The sequence below is a fragment of the Passer montanus genome, unplaced genomic scaffold, assembly GCF_014805655.1.
Source record: "Passer montanus isolate IOZ18808 unplaced genomic scaffold, ASM1480565v1 scaffold4, whole genome shotgun sequence".
Classification (NCBI taxonomy): Eukaryota; Metazoa; Chordata; class Aves; order Passeriformes; family Passeridae; genus Passer; species Passer montanus.
Genome location: NW_024368818.1, coordinates 5666009 through 5683962, shown reverse-complemented (window position 1 = coordinate 5683962; position 17954 = coordinate 5666009). Strand labels below are relative to the sequence as shown.

At 37.2% G+C, this 17954-nt stretch overlaps 1 long non-coding RNA gene across 1 annotated transcript; it reads left to right on the top strand.

Annotated features, from left to right (window-relative positions):
• Window positions 1-92: 92 nt before the first annotated feature.
• LOC120506748 lies at window positions 93-16584 on the top strand. Its single transcript, XR_005628588.1, has 3 exons — window positions 93-216; window positions 14703-14746; window positions 16485-16584. It is a non-coding gene; the product is annotated as an uncharacterized LOC120506748 (long non-coding RNA).
• The last annotated feature ends 1370 nt before the right edge of the window (window positions 16585-17954 follow it).

Here is a 17954-nt window from a genome sequence, read left to right as displayed (position 1 = left end):
AGAGATCAGGGAGAATATCCCTCACTCAAGGGAGAGAAAAGAGGCTGAGTACATGCTTTGAACAGGTTTTAACTCAAATTTTTGATCTCTGTCAGGTATTCCAAAGTTCATAGACTCCTGAGTCCTGAATATCCTGAGTTGGAAGGGTCCTACAAGGACCATCAGGTCCAGCTCCTGGCCCTGCACAGTCATTCAAAGGAATCTACTCCACAGCAGGTACTGCAAAGTAAAGCATACCATTATTGAAGCCAAGAGATCATGCAGGGGTTAGCACTCCATGTGCACGTCTGACTGGGATTCATTTTGCACAGGCTTTTATACTTCACACTTCTGGCACCTACCCTTGTTTGTTTGTTTATCTAAAAGCCGCAGTTTTAAGGGTTGGGGTCTCACATAACATGTGGTTTCTTCATCCTAGGGCTACAAACACAGTACATAGTTCCTATCTAACATACTCATCACATTCACCTTACTGCTGTTATGCTTTTCTATAACTGTGCTTTATTGGTTACATTCTTCTGTCTGTGAAAACAACTCCTATGACTTTGCATTTTTCCAGGCCTTTGTGACAGCCAGCATGCCTCTCCTTTCTTACCACCTTAGCCTGCTAGGGCTAGGCCTCTGCTTGCAAAAGTGGTTACAGACACAGCAGCTACAATTAAATCTTTTGCTAATTCATGCCTGTGCTAAAGTGCTTATGTCACTTGTGTCAATTGAGGCCTGTGTTTCAACAGGACCAAGAGTCACACCTTGTGCCTGAGAGCATTCTCCAAATGCTCCTTGAGCTCTGTCAGGCTGGTGCTGTCATCACTTCCCTGGGGAGCCTGTGCCAGTGCCCAGCCACCCTCGGGGTGAAGAACCATTTACTAATGTCCAACCTGAACCTCCTCTGACACAGCTTCAGGCCATTCCCTCGGGTCTGTCACTGCTCACCACAGAGAACAGATCAGTGCCTGCCCCTCCTCTTCCCCTCACAAGGCAGCTGCAGACTGCAATGGGGTCTCCCCTCAGTCTCCTCCTCTCCAGGCTGACCACATCAAGTGACCTCTGCTGCTCCTCATCAGGCTTCCCCTCAGGACCCTTCCCCATCCCTGTGGCCCTCCTTGGATGCTCTCTAATCATTTATTGTCTTTCTTGTATGGTGGCACCCAGGAACGCACATGGGACTCAAGGTGAGGCCACACCAGCTCAAAGCAGAGCAGCACCATCTCCTCCTCAGCCAGAGAACACTGTCAGAGACAGTTTTGAAAGCTTTACTGAAATTCAAAAAAATTACATCAGCTGGCTTCCCTTGATCAGCTAGGTGGGTTATCTTGTCATAAAAAAGAAATTAAATTTGCCAAGCAGGACTTTTTCCTCATGTGCCTGAGCTGGCTGTGATTGATGACTGCATTGTCCCATTTTGTGGGGGGGTGTGTGTGTGTGAGCAGAGAGTACTTTTATGCCAAAACCACTGCTAATGCAAAAACAACAAACCAAAAACAAGAACCATAATATATAGGTATATATATACCTATAATATATAGGTATATATATATCAAAGGGCCTCATGTGCCCTTTGATCTGTTATCTACCTGGCCTAAATGCACCCACTACCATTATAGAGTAGCCAGTTCCATCAGCTGTATAGTGTATACAGACATGGGTAAAATTGCATCTCATAGTGTTGGTTTTTAAAAAAAAAAAACAAATTCAAATGGATTATCATGCTCTCTCTCCTTGACTAACTACTTATTTTTTAGCTAATAATTTATATTATTCCACAGTAACTGATCATCTGATTTTCTTTTTGCTGTGCTGCAGAAACAATGCATACATTGCAAATCAAGTAGGTCAGAGAGTAAGAAAATAAATGTATTCCTTAAATGTGGTGTAGGTAACATGCTGTCAGTCTCAGCCTAAAATTATCTCAGGGCAATGTGTTTTGTTGGAGTTTTTTTTATCTGAAACCTTATCCTAATCATCTCCTCTCAACTTGGCCCTTGATAAATTAATCAAACCATAGTTTTATATCAGATTGTCAAGTGCTGATGTCAGTGCCATTTAAACATTTCCTCTGCATTGTCACTGTCTCTTGATTTATTCTTTCTCTGCACTAAAGCAGAATCTTTCTGCAGGGATGGTGCAAAGGTTTTATTGACCTTGTAAAGGCTTTGGCACAATTTGACCACTAATTTTAAAGCCAGAAGGACTTACTGGGTAATTAAGTTATTTGGGTATAGTCTAAAGAAAATTTTCTAATCAATGTTTCCCCATTTGTACATACATAGGACAGAAAAATGTGAATTAAGAAATGAACACAAGTACTTCAAGCAGCAGCTGCTTTTTTTTTTCAGTCCTTAGCGTAGGTTTATTTATAGAAGGATAGAAGCTTAATCAGAATTTGCAGTCTATGTGGAGCTCTCATTTAAGATAGAGAAAAGGCATTTTTGTTCTCAAGGGCCTCGCCAAGAGAGAGGGAAGTTTAACATCAGATGTTTTTGCAAAGCACAAGAACTGCATTCCTTTCACTTCACCTTTGAACACGAAGTTTCTGATTTCTTCTGCCTCGTCCTGCAGGTGTAGGATGAATTTGGAGGGGCCAAGTATTCTAGAGTGTCAGCTCTGTCCAATTATCTCACAAATAAAATTACTTGGCCTTAGGTCACTGTGGAAAATTTGCATCATCAAGTAGCCTTTTCAGAAATATAAATAGAGTAAAAGTCTTTCCCAGTGACACTGATACAAACCCTCTGGATGAGGTATGGACACGGTGCACTGGGATCCAAACATTCCTTGGTGAAAAACTTTATGACTTGAATGTTTTGTTTTACAAGCATGTGTTCTCTTCACACTGTAGCATTAGCAGGGTGTCTGCCTTAGCTTGGCTTGGAGCACTAATGCAGTTTTCAGCCAAATCAAGAGCTGCCTAAGGTTGATTAAGTTCTCAGAGGGGTTTTGAAGCATACCCTCTGAATGCCTTTCAGAGAAAATTAAACTCTGCCCTGTACTTCAAACAAGCTTAATGGGGGCATTGTTTTTGGCTTTGTTCTGTCTGAACCCACCCAGTCATGAGACCAGCTAGCTTGCACTTAAGACTTATTTACCACTGAGGGGCTCTGAAACCCTAGAAAGCCCCATGACATGCTGAGGAGCTCATATGCTATATAAAGAGGTCAGTGCTCTGTGCAGTGTGCTCATTTACACAGCGTTTATCATTCTTTTAAAATCGGGTTTTAAAATAACTTCACACTCATAGGTGTCCAGGAAAACAAATAGACATTGATGATATATTTTAATCACTTAAGCCAAATACTAACATTTTGTTGTCATAAACTCTACTCCTGTTTAAATGAAATTTTCCCAGTCTCTCATATCTTAGCATAGTTTGTCATAAATTACATGCAGCTGATTTTCACTCAAGTTGTTTTACAGATGATTTAGATTGAGACTGCTAAAAAGAGTCTAAACTCCTACTTCCATCTCTCCTCTGCCTCAGCCTCACTTCCACTGCCAGAGGTGAATTCTATCAGAAAAATATGTGGAGTAATACGGTCCTCGTGGGTCTGGGGGTTTTGTTGTAGTTAAATTGTGTGTTGTGTGTTTTCTGCATTGGGTTTAGTCTGGATTAGTTTTCCAAAGTTTTTTTTTTTTGTTTTTTTTTTTTTGTTTTTTTTAGATCTTATGCAGTGGAGTTTTTGTTTTGGGGTTTTTTAAAATATTTTCAGATTATAAATCAGTGAGTAGAAACATGAAATGCAATTTGCATTCTTGAAAAAAAGTTATTTTATAATGGTTCTATGTGAAAGGAGAACTGAAGGCGAGGTTGTTCCAGTCCAAATTAAGGTAATTCCACATTACTAATAGCATGTATTAGCAGCAAGAGATTAGGAAAAGAGTTTGCACTTAGTTAAAGCCTTGCTTTTACAAATGTAGGTCACACTAAATTTTCCACATAATTAAACAAAATGAATAAAACTGATTAAGATATGTTCCAAGTAGCTTTGAACAGCATGCTGATAAAATGGGATTTGATTTGGAACTCCCTGGAATTGCAAGAATATGAGAGATTACTTAGATGGATATTGGGAACAGAAGTTTTCTCAGCCAAAAAAAAATATTTTCTCTTGTAACAGAACAGCAATGCAAATCATTGCAAACTGCATGTTCTTTATTAAACTGAAATTCTTGCCTATTCAGGAGAAGAGCAAGGTGAAAGCATCCATAAAGGAAAACAGTAGAATAGTTAATTTTGTGCTGAATAACAAGTGCCACACTTATTTCTGAGATTTCAGATAGAAAATACCAAGTGGTGCAAGTGTTGTAGAGTTTTGCTTTCATGTAGAGAAACAAGAACTGTAAGATTGTATCTTGATTCAATATTTAAATTAAAATATTACATTTACATTTTTAGTGCATGTGACGCTGTAGTAGCGAAATGTTATATAAAGAAATGACGAGCAATATTCTTTCTCCACAAAAGAACCAGGGAGGGTTTTTTCCCCTGGCTAAAATTGCCATGCCGTTGTTCTTCTCTCATTGTTGGAGAGGGGAAACTCTGAATAAAAAACACATCACTGAATTGGGTTTTAGTTATGTTATTGTTAATGTAACAATTTGGGGTCTGCAGACTGTTATGTCCATGTAGCTGATAATTCTATGAAAGGCCTGGCTGGTTTACTAATTGAATCAGTAAACAACATAAGCCTAAATTATGTAAGTTAATTCTTGCTCCTCTGTGAGGATCAATATGTAAAGGCTGTTAGAAGTAGTTTTTTCCCAGCAAATATGTATCTTGTGTTTCAGATTGGGATTGGTAATTACACTTTCGATACTTCTGTACTTCAGCAAATCCATGGATTCATAGAATTGTTTAGGTTGGAGAAAACCTTTGAGTTTGTCAAGTCCAACCATCCTAATTCTGCCAAGTCTTCCACTAAACCATGTCCCTAAGTGTCAAATCTGCATATCTAAATACTTCCAGGGATGGTGACTCAACCAATTCCCATGCAGTCTGTTCCAGTCCTTGCTTCAGAGACTTTTATCACAAATTCTGCTTTAGAGTCAGAACACTAAAACCATGATGTACTTCCCTAGGACAGATGACTTTTCTATTTTATAGCAATTTACACAATTCTTAGGATCCATTTTGTGAGCTAAATCAAGTCATGTAAGAAGATAGTCACAGAAGGCAGTGCATGCAGCAAGTTTCAACCATCCTTCAGTCAGCCATTCTCTTGTAATGGAAAAATAGATGTAATTATAGTCCTTGTCGCATTATCAGGTGACATGTAATTAATGCACAGCTACTGCTGAAGGCCTTTGGATATTACAGCTCTTATTAAGAGTAAGTGCCTATCCACCCTTTTGTTAAGCCTATGGCTCATTTAATCTCACTTTCCCACATACCTCAATTCTTTTACTTTGCTAAATGTTGAAGAGGATAATCTTCATTCATGTAATTTGAGTTCCTATGACCTAGCAAACAACTATGACTTAAGAACAAGAAAGAAATCACTGTTTAAGGCAAGAATTTTGTTAATCTCTGTTATAACTGAAGGCAAAATTATGTTAAATTTTAAGAGCTTGGCCAGTAGAATGTTCTCCAATTCTGGAATGACTTTGCTTAAATCTTATTACATGAAACTCACTTTTGATGCTCTTCCTCAATTTCTATATGGCAGAAGAGTATTCTTTTCACTTTTAGATGTAGAAATAATGCATATTTATATGGGTTCTAGTGAGTAAGGAGTACATTAGCAATATTGTATAAATGTACTAAGAAACCATAATGACTACGTTGTGTAAATCAGCAAAGACACGAGGAAATGCTATTTGTGGTAAATGCTTTTTATGACATGCAATTGTTTGGATATTAAGATTCCTGACATATTTCAGGTGGTGAAATTTGATAAGTATTTGGTAAATAATGTTCAATCATTGGTAGCTTTTATAGGAACTGAACCACAGAGACATAACAGATTCTGAATCTCAATGCATCTATCTGTAAGAATACATTAAAACAGTTTTCATTAACTCCTCCCACTTATGATTAATTTACAAGAGACATAGCATTTGTATTGAAGGAAAAAAAAATCTCAGTAAAAAAATTCACACAATAATTAAGAAGAATTTGGGATGCTGATCAGTTAGATTAACCTTTCATTTTGTCCCAAAGGCATTTGAGAGATAGAGACTATGCAGCCTCTTATGTCAACATTTTACTAGCTGTTGCCTGTAGTTCATGTAAATTAAAGAGCATTTTGCCTTTTTCCTCTTGCCTTGAGAGGACAAAATATTAGAACATCCATTACTATAATTTCATCTGTAGGATGCACTTTATATGATTTCTACTGTGTGCTTTAGGACAATGTGGTACACTTAAACATTTAGTAAGAAATTTATTATCTTCTTTATGTTATTTCATCAATATATTAAAGCTGGCAATGTGAATCAACACAATGTTGTTCTCTTTCAATCTGATTTATATTCCATTTTATTCAGGGAGGTTATTTGACTGTCTCTTGAGGTACTTCGCAAGCAGCCCAGGATGAGGGCAGAATAATATCCAACTCTTAAATACTGTTTTCCTATTCTAGCTGCAATAATACATTTCACGGATATTGCACTAACAAGACTTAGAGTTTTATTTCAGTGTGGAATTAAATGATCCCTTTTTCATATTGGTTGCTCTTTCTGCAGTTTTGCAATAGCTTTCAGTTTAACAGTGTCTTCATTTAAAGGTGAGAAAAGCAGAAGGTATTTTGGTCCAAGTTAAAAATGCACCTGGATGAATGAACTGGTGGTGAGGCACTATAAAAGATGCTGATGGAGTCCCATCAAGTTAGACATCACCAAACTGAAATAGAGTACATAGTTTCCAAAAAGTTGTTATCTAGAAAATAGGACCTGTGGCAGATAACTTCTCCACATTGCTTGTAAATGCTGAGCTACACACCAGTTCTGAACATACTTACCAGATAAATTGATAGGATGCTTTCTGTAACTGGCAAAGTCACAGGCTGTAAGTTTAAAACAAATTAATTTCTTGGAATCTTATTATTCAAGTAACACTCATGGGGGGAATTCAGTGCTTTCATCAGGAAGGACCAGTTGCTCTCTAAATGGTGACATTGTAACCACTGAGGGCATCTTCAGCTGGATCAAAGGAGAATCAGGGAACAGTTGTAATCATCCTCCAGCCGACCCTAACAAATACCCCAGCATATACATTATAAATTTCTCTTTATTATCTTCACCCATATGCAAAAATATATCTGAGCTGTTGTAACTACATGCATAGACTGTTCTGTGTACCTTTTCCTTTCCTGCATATGCCAGAACAGTTTCCAGAGATTATTTAAAATGACCAATCCATGGACAGCTTGGTCTCCTCCTTCACCTACAGCATAAACTGCTCAGGGGAGTTCCTTGGACTGCCTGGATTGTCAGAGCAAGAAGTCAGCTAGCACAACTAGATAGGTGACGCCTAGCTGAAGCCCAGCTGGTCTGCCTAGGGCAGTCTCCAAGGAACTCCCCCTAAGCTCCTGTGTCAGTTCCTTCATTTTTAAGCTGTGAAGGAGTTCAGTCAGTCAGATCAGTTGCAGTGCTGCAAGTCAGTCATTGCCTCCTCTTTGCAGAAAGCAGCGGGGAAGTGCTCAGCCTGAGGGGCCTGGCAGCGGCTCTGGTCGGGCAGGACCCCGACAGGAGGGTCAGAGCAGGAGGCTGTCACTGCTGCTCACGGTAGCCATGGTCAGTCGCTTTGGCCTCCTCATGGTGGCTCGTCTGCAGGTCCAGATCAAGCCAGGAACTTGAGTCCATGAGGATACGGGATGGAACCAGAGAGGTACAAGGCTGGATGCTGACATACTGGCAGGATAGTTCAGCTGAGAGAACATGGCTAAGAGCCTAAGCTCAAAGGCACGTGAGCAAAGGAGAGGCAGGGATTTTCAGTCTTCTCACAGCAATCTTTCAAGGCTCCACAGCTGTGCTGCAAGGCTGGCACTGACCCAAGCCACCAGGCCCTCTGGAGAGGTGACAGACAGAACTCTAACAGCTACATCGTTCTTGTAAGTACAGAGCAAACAGAAGTTTCCCTCTTTTAATGCAATTATAATATAAATTCCATAGATCCTGCCAGAGGATTTATTTTTGGCAAAGGATATCCAGAAGTCTTGCCTTGCTGACAATCAAATAAAACCATTTCAGCCTACAATTGGAATGAAACTGGTGCAAGAGAGCAATGACAGAGTCATTGTCATTTTACATTTACTATGTCATTTACAGTATGCAAGTAAGAATTTTTTTTCCTGTTTATATATTAACTTGCAACTTGAGTTTCATAAATGCTTATCAGAACCCTTTTTTGAGTATTTGTTTGAAGCTGACATAATAAAAAGTAATTTGTCATTTGTCTGCAGATATTACCAAATTAGTGGTTACCATGTGACATATGTGTAGCATCTGATTAACAGATTTCCTACAGGCACAATTACCAACAGCACTTGCAATCCTGCCACAGTACGTTTCAAGAGAAGCAAAGGAAGTACTTCCACATAAATCATCAAATGGTCTTTAAATAATTCAACTATAAGGCTCTAAACAAAGACCTTGTAAAGCTTAAAGAGCTATCCTGAGCTCATGATCCCACAGATAGCCTACAGCTCAGCAGTGCACAACACAGGTTTTCATTATAGAAATGGAGTGTTCTTTGTGTTCTGAACCTCATAAATGAATGTGGGCCATTGATAAAGGATTAATTTCAATCATTCTTCCCAAGTGTATATTTCAAAAAATAGCTTTTTAATCTTTCATAAACTCTTTATTTAGGCTATGCATTACCAAATGCAAATCTTTCGAATCCTGTAAAAACTGGTCTTCAGGATGGATTGGGAAATGCATTCTCTCTGGAAAGTGTTTATTTTATAGCAAGGATAATAGGCTTTGTAGCCCAGGTAGAGTATGCTATTTCTTGTCCTTTTCCATAACTCATCCCTGAAAAAATAATCTATTTATTAAGCTATTTTTTAGTAAAAATGCTATTTAGTATTCAGTTAAATAAAAATTTAAAAAAAAAGGGGGGGATGCAATTCAATCTCTAAATGAAGACAAGTCCTGAATCTGAGTAGAACTAGTTTTTATTTTTAGAGATGTATAGTCAAACAAATACATAAAACTCTTTGGTCAGTGAAAGGCTTGGCTCTATTTTTATGTCTGTCTTCTGCCTGTGTGTAATCAAGTGACTGTTGTTGAGAAGTTTTCTGCAGTAGCATACACATTCTGTCCTCTTTAAAAAACCTCCTTGGCTGAACTGTAAACCATGAGGAATACCTAGGATGATAAAAGGTTTCTGGAAATGTATTCATGTCTTGGTTTTGGCCTTGGTTAGACAACCTAAGTTAGCTGTTACAAGTAAAATATCAATCACTCCAGAAGAAGTTACTATTCTAACCTGAAAATAAGTGAATAAAAGTTAGCCAAGCAGGCTAACTTGGTTTTTAGTACATATTCCCTAAGAACACATTCTGTCAAGTCACAAGTCTTTTCCAGTCCTGTGACATAATTCCACAATCTCCTCCTCTTTCAACTACATCCTGCCCCAAGCAGTCTCATCATGCTGGAGCTGTGGCTTCACCAAATCTGTCACGTGTCCCTGCACAAGGATCTCTGCTCAAGGGGTTTCAGTGCCAAAGCAGCCTCATAAAAGCACATAATGGTTTTTGTACTATTGCAGACATACTGCAGTGGTGACTTCTTTTGCAGGCAATAGCTTGACACCTTCAGCTCTGTCAGCGTACCAAATAACCTTTGGAAGGCCATGTTTTCCTCTTCTTCTGGAAGAGATTTGATTAATGATTTAGAGATTCAAATTCTACAGCTCCTTATGTATTTCTGGAGATGTCTATTTTTCAAGCACTGATGAATATTATATCTTCATTACTAAAGTATAAATAAAAGTTCTAATTGTGGCATGCTGATTGACATTTTGTAGTGAAAAGCAGCATTACACTGAAAGTGTTGATGTTTTAATCACAATTCAAATATTGCACAAAAAATATTCATTTCGGGTAGTGAGTGATGTTACAGCCTCACACCACTTAAAACCATAAATCAATTGAAGATAAATATATCTTTCCTTTGGATGATAAGCCTGCTGTTTATGGATTTGAAGCTTTTATCAATGGAAAACTTATAGCTGGAGAGATAAAATATTATTGTACTTTGCCTTTGATGTAGTTCCTTCAATCTCAAGATCTGAAACCACTTAATTAGTAATGAAGATGTACAATGCTAATCTTAGTTTCTCTCACGTCTTTTGCCGTCGCCACTTAGCAGTATTTCAATGTAGTCATGTCATTTAAGAGAATATTGGCTAAGTTTTCTGTCTATAGAGATTAAATTATTTATTTTGGAAAATTCTTTCATAGGTTAAAGAAAAGAGGGGTGAATCAAAAGAATAGGTAATATCAAAAAGCTATTAGCCAGGGTGGTGGAACTTAGCAAATGGACCAAGATGCACCAGTATTTTCAATATTCTGACTTAGTGCCTACCAAAAAATTTGCAATTATCCAGTTAGAGATTCCTTGCTGAGTCATGTCTTCATGGGAAGAGGACTTATTTAGGCCACACATTTGATACCATTCATCGGGTTTTGCCAGAAATGAAGGAATTATTAAAAGTTTGACATTTCATAGTATTATTATCAATTCATTATCAATTCAATACTTCATCAAAAGCAAATAGTAATTTCTGGTTTAGCTTTTAGTTTCAGTGCCTCTAAACACTAATTAGGTTATTGTTTTGGAAAACATGAGCTTTAATGAGATCATTAAATCTTGTTTCTGGTTTTTGTTTTGGGGCTTTCTTAGGATATTTTTGTAATAAGTGTTGGAAATTAATCTTCATTTTCTACAGTTGTGATCTAATCACCTAAGTCACTGCACTGAGTTTTCAGAATGGCTGTAGCTCCTTCCATGTGCCAGCTTCTGTGTCACTATGGCAACAGGACAAAGCATTGAAAGAAAGCACACAGGTTTATTAAAACACAGTCTTAAAATAACCTCTTGTTAAGAAGCAAAAGTTCCATGCCTGGAGGGATGTAGTTACACAAGAGACTTAAATAAGCTTATGATCGTTTTCCTTTCAATTCCTCCTCTTTTGTTACAGGATAATTGTTTGGAATCATTCTTGTCATAAAGCAACTAAACCATAAACTTAGGCTTGCTGTGATTGGTAGAAGGCCTTGTAGCTATCTCTGAGGATGTATTTGCTCCTGCAGGACTTGGAAAGTTGACTTCTGTTGGCACATCTCCTTTTTGAGATATCTGCTGTGTCTGTGCTGCCGTTTCTCCTTTGGCCTGCACATATTGCCCTCTGTCTGCAAAATGGGAGGTGATTCTACAACATCATGTGGTGTCTTGGGTCTTTTTTTATCTTGGTTGTATTATTGAACCAGCAAATTGCTCTTTTAATGCTATTGCAGAATAAACTAAGAAGCAAGATCTGCAAATTAAAGCTAAAAAAGAAAAAAAAGACATGCAGTTTTACCAGTGAGGTTTGGAACAGTTGGCCAGGGAAAATTATGAACTTGCCTTCTCCGAAACCCACTCTGGCTGGCTGTTCTAAAGCTTGCTTTGCTTTAGAAAATAAATATGATGTGTTATAGAGGAGATCAAATGACCTCTTGATCCTTTCTAGCCTTTTAAGCTATGAATACCCATAATGAATCGATGTGGTTATTCTTTGGGTAGCCTAGGAACAAAAATTTGTCTAGCAAGTTTGGTATTCTCCACATACATAGCTGTACAGATAAAGGTAAATTAATTTCACTGTAGCCATGCTTCTGCCTTGGAAGTTCTGTTGTGTATTTAAAATGGAAGTTTTATCCTAGGAAACACTTGTGTCTCATATCTTTGGATTTACTGTTCATTCTGCAAGCAGCTTGGTTCTCTGTTCTTCTCAGCTGAAAATTTCTGTTGTGCTTGAAGCCTTTCTGGTTTATCTTCTTATCTAAAAACACATTAGGGAAAGTGAATGATATTTTAAAGAAAATAAAATGGAAATGGAAACTGTACCTTGTAGACTTTCTATAACCTCTTTGGGAACAGGCATTGGGAACTACCTCTATTAAATCTACTGTTGTCATTCTCTGTCCTGACAAAATAATTAATATTCACTGTCTTGTTGTTAAATAAAATTTTAAGTGGGGTTTTTTTCCTCTTCTAGAAGACAAACTGCCAGGCTGTAATTAAATTTGTTAATGAGGCTTTGTTCTAAACATATAGATTTCTCAGGTGTACCTGCCTCAAAAGTGGGTAGAGAAGCATCCCAACAAATGAGATATAATGCATGACTTGTACTGTTCATGATGTAATAATAAATATGCCAAAACATCATAAACACAAACAGCTTTGTTTTGATGAGTATTTCACATCATAGAAGGGAATGCATTTTGATTCATTTTCGTAAGCTGAGCATTCCCCAGAAATTAATTTTCTTTTCAGTCTCACAGAATCTTTTGGAGTTATTAAATTTGTTAATGAGGCTTTGTTCTAAACATATAGATTTCTCAGGTGTACCTGCCTCAAAAGTGGGTAGAGAAGCATCCCAACAAATGAGATATAATGCATGACTTGTACTGTTCATGATGTAATAATGAATATGCCAAAACATCATAAACACAAACATCTTTGTTTTGATGAGTATTTCACATCATGGAAGGGAATGCATTTTGATTCATTTTCATAAGCTGAGCATTCTCCAGAAATTAATTTTCTTTTCAGTCTCAGAATCTTTTGGAATTGTTTTATCTTTTGCCTCATACAAGTAAAATGTTTCAACACAGTGTTTAATCATTTCTGTTAAATCACAGTCTTTTTCCAACTGTTGTGCTGCTGTTTGTATTTCCTAGAAATGTGACTACAGTGTTTGATACAGATGTTGGTGGATGTGAACAAACAAGTCACAGCTGAGGCTGGAACTAAGTGGCATCTATGAGTCATGTAATTGCTATACTAATTAAATATAAACAAATTATTAAGCCATTACATTTTTAGGACTGTATTTACAATTTACACACAAATATTTATAGAATCTGTCAGTATTTTTTTCTAGGGCATGTGGCCTTCCTAGATTTTGCATTCTACTGCAGTTTTTGCTGCTACAGTGATTTTTCTCAAAGGTATTTGAATTTTTTTCACTAAAAAGTGAAAAGGACATAGGTGGCACTTCTAGCACTCTGAAGCACCCACAAACAGAATCCAGGTATGGCTGTGTCACAGAAAAGCTCATTATCACCACTGGAAAGCATTAATAAAAGGTTAGGTAGGAAAGGAGAAATCAATTCAACCCCTCTTACTTTCACTCACAAAAATTCCTTGCCTGAGAAATACACTTAAAACTCAAGAGAATATCTTAAAATATGTGATTCCAGGTTATTATTGTCCCACACATTTATAAAGTCCCTGACACTTTTAGTTATTTTCAGCTCCTTTTTATATATTTTTTGCCTTAAGATAAAATGCTGCAGAGGTAAAAGGCAAAGTCTTCACATGACCAATCTATCCATCCAGTGTTGAAATTGATTAAAATAAGTAAGATGACAGATAATATTTTCTTTCCAACCATGATGTCTTTTCTTATTCTTTCTTTTCATCAGTGTTGCTTAGTTTAAACATATTAGTTTTGGGATTTCTTTGTGATGGCTGCAATAATACAGCAATTTCCTCAAGGAAAGGAGAAAGAAAGTGATTCCTATTTATGCAAACCTTTCCTTACCTAGTGGAAACTCTTTCATTCTTCAGGTATTTCATTGTTCCATTTTTGAAAACCTTTGGTTTTTATAGCATCTCTGTTCTTAGCAAGAACAGTATGCACTTCTGGTTTACACATTGTTTTTAATTCTAGTACTTCTCAAAAACTGATGGTGGCAGTGATGACTAAAAGATTATATCTGTGATTTTTTTAAGATTTAGAATCAGTGCTGTTTGCAGAAGAGTAAATTGGATAAGAGCATGAAACCACAGAATCCCTTTTTCAGTTTTTCATGTGATACCTGACATATAGGTAAAGGACAGGGAATTTTCACTTTTCAGGCATTAGAAGTAAATTATACATATATTTGTTAAAACTCTAAAATATAGCTGTATTCTGCTCTTATTCCAAAATAATAATGAAGATGTTTTGGTACACTTGTAATGAAATAATATTTGTTCACTGCCCTGATGATTTTGCTTCTCCTTCTGCAAGCTTGCATGCTTCTGTTTCAACCAGAGTTCAAAACAGCATTTGAAAAGCTGTCCAATTAAATTCTTATTTTAATATATTGCTCAAATGCTATGGAAGGTTCAGCTCTACACCAAGCAAAGCCAATTGCTTTACATGTTTTGGAATCTTTTTTTTTCCAGAGAAAGAATGAATACAGTCAAATTTGGATTGATATAGAAGTTCCTCTTGAAACAAAGCTCCTTTATTTCCTTTTTACCCAAGAGCCAGCTGTTACTTTCTTGTCATGGCTTAATCTTATGCACATTGTCATTATCAAAACAGCAAAACACACTGAACCATGACCAGGAATGTGTGGCAGTTTGTAATACTTCTATTCTGATATTCCAGTCACAAATCTTAAGCTTGTGTTTCCATATTGTTGCTCCATGCCTAATATTTTAATGGTCTTAAAATCAGTCTTTACTCACAGATTTCACAGAATTTTCTTCATTTTCAGTGAACATCATACATGATTTGGCACTACTGAAGATGTTTACTGCAGTAAGTAAATCACTTTGGTTATATTCTAAAGAATGCTTTTTGTATGGAATGCTTATCATTGCAGAACTCTTAACACACAACTTTTTTTTTTTCTTTAGGCCAGATTTTAAGATTTTTCTGTAATTTAGTCTATTTGAAGTAAATTTGCCCTAATAACAAGCACAATCACATCTGATTATTATTTCCCCCTAAATATATATTTTGGAATTCTCTCCCTAGTAGTGATTGCATCGTGAAACAATTTACTAGCATTAGGCAAATGCTGTTTAAAGGCCTTGGCAGAAAGTGCCTTTATTGTTGTCAAGAAATAATTTAAACAGTAATGTTGCTTCCCTTTTCTTCTTCCTTGGTTCCAAATGGAAAAGAAAAGCTACTGCCATTGATTGCTACTGTTCTTGTGCCACAGTTCATAGGATGCACAAAGGAACTGAAAGGGATAGTTTTCAAAACACCAATGAAATTGGAAGATTCATCTAATTGAAGGTGTGCATTTAAAAAAAACCTTATCTATAAATCCTCTCAACAGACAAAGACTAATATCCTCATGGAGATTCAATGGCTATATTAAAGGATTTTATAACCAATATATAATAGATTCCTTGCCAAAAGAAGATGATGTATACACTTCATACTTTACTGGGCATGTAGGAAAAGGATACAGAAACAGTCAGGAGAGCCCTGGAAATCTTCCTTCCTCTTTTGAGGAATTATATTACTCATTCTGCATCAGATTATATTTTATACATGCTGGATAATCATACTATAGAAAATTTTGTCTTTAAAAAAATTGTCATTAGAATAACTTACTTTTTTCCTGCTCTTTTGGTGGACTTATAGGATTTTATTATAATGAAACCTCATTACTACTCACAGTGGTGTTCATTGGGTTTTGTGTTGATGAAGAAAGCAATAGAGTTGGTAAGAAGGCAATTTCTATCAAGCTGAATTTGGGAAAGATTGGGATTCTGCTACCAAGGAGAGAATAGATATCAACTTTAACATGAATTATCCTTCTGCATAAAATATTTAATGCCATCATTCTTTAAGATAATAACAGAGTTAGCTTTCCTTTCAGTTTTACATACAATGTTTAAGTTGAGGACATTTGATCTTATATTATTACTAAATATTAACTTTCAAAGTCACACACTTTAAGGTATGGAAACAAAGGGTCTTACAGTTATTAAATGTTGTTTTTACATATATGTCATATTTTGCTTACCTGTAACTGTTTAAAATACCTTAATATTTAATTTTTCATGCTAATTTCTAGTTTGTTGTGCATTGTAAAGCACTTTTATAATGTCTTTGTATTGATTTCTGCTAAAATCTCTGTACTTAGATGGCACAGTAAAGCATAATGTAGCAATTCAGTGAAGTATGGCAGGAGATGTTTTGGCAGGTAGAAGAGTGTGATTAACAAGGAACTAATAAATAGCTTTATAATATATCATTGTTCCTAACTGGGTGGTTTTGTAATTCCTACAGTGTGCCTCGAAATGCAAACAGCAGAACAGATATTTTTCTACTGCACTGCTTTTCTTACTGACCATAGGTTTATTTGTGAATGCATAGGTCAGTTTTGTTAGGAGGAAAGAGATCTCTCTTTCTTTCCTGCTGTAACACTGTATTCTGATTTTATGCTGATTAATTAATTTTATTTTATACCAGACCAAACACTGTAGCCTAATAACAAAACCAGACTAACATTTATTTTCATTTCATGGGCTTTTCACAGGTGTTTAATGAACACACTACATCTTCCAAATTAAGGAGCTGCACAGAACAATGCTTTGGTACTTTGTGATCTGATGAAATGTAGTTGGAGACACCACAATGGCTTGCACTGAGGGATCAAGTGGGTATGGAGCGTATGCCACACTTGTTTGTCCATCCTTTGAAAATATTCAGAAGCAGGGGATTCAACAGTACCATAGGTAATGCCTGATACTGCCCTTGCAAATGAAGAATGCTCCCCAGCAGTTACACAGAATGAAGAGGTTACTAAGGAAATCTGCAGAACCTTTTCCATAGAGGTCTTCCTGAGAATTTAAGCAAACAGGCTAAGGCTGGAGTAGATACACTTGACCATGCAGAGGACCTTGCCAGGAGGGCTATCCCAATGTCCTTCTGTTTCCAAGGCACTCTGAGTCTTTGTTTTCAAGATGGAAGACAATGGCTCTTTTTAGTAAAAATACAAAGGAAATAGTTGTACTACACTATGAGAAGAGCTAGGATATGGGTTTCTTAAAAACTAGAAGGACTCCTTAATAGAGACAATGATAAACTAGTTTCCAAATCTGCTGTTCAGTCTTTGCATGGTCAATTGCTCCATTACTAGAGTTACCTTAGAAAGCACGTGCTGGCAAAAATAGGAACAATTGTTTTTTTCTTCAGTATGTCTGTCACTTTTGCAGCAGTACATCCCACGTGGGTATGTGTGTTTGGAAATACACATTCACGCTAAAACCCGAGTTTTGGTTCAGTGATGTGTGTTCCCTAAGGATCTCTGAGATCCAACATACTAACACTCTGCCTCTAGCAAAAGGCAGTGGAAGGAAAAGGCAAATAAGGCGTGATTTATTTGCTTTATCTTACAAGACTTCTTTTATTTTCCTTCTACATGTTACATAAAAAAGCTACAGTTGCCAAGTGCTTTAACATGCAAAATACTATGAAATTAAATTTTTTTTTTTAGTAAGAAACCCTATCAATGGCAAAACAGGACCTTGTCCTGAGATGTCCATGTACATCTTTCTTGTGCATTTCTCCAAAACCTCATCCAGCTGAGGGCAAAAAATACCTTTGATCCAACAAGTCCACGAGGAAGATGCTACATTTGGATTGGTGCGATCCCAAGCATGGAAGAAGAGCTCACTGAGAGCAGCCCTGCTGAGAAGGATTGGGTGATGCTGATGGATGAGAGGCTGTACACGAGCTGTCAGTGTGCTCTCACATCCCAGAGAGCCAAAAGTGCCCTGGGCTGCATCCAGTGGTGGGCAGCAGGGCCAGGAGGGGATTCTGCCCCTCTGCTCTGCTCAGAGCCCACCTGCAGGGCTGCTCCAGCTCTGGGCTCCCAGCACAGGGAGCACAGGGACTGCTGGAGCGAGTACAGGGGAGGGACACTGGGATGATCAGAGGGATGGAGGAAGACAGGCTGAGCGGGTTGGGATTATTCAGTCTGGAGAAGGCTCCCGGGAGAACTCAC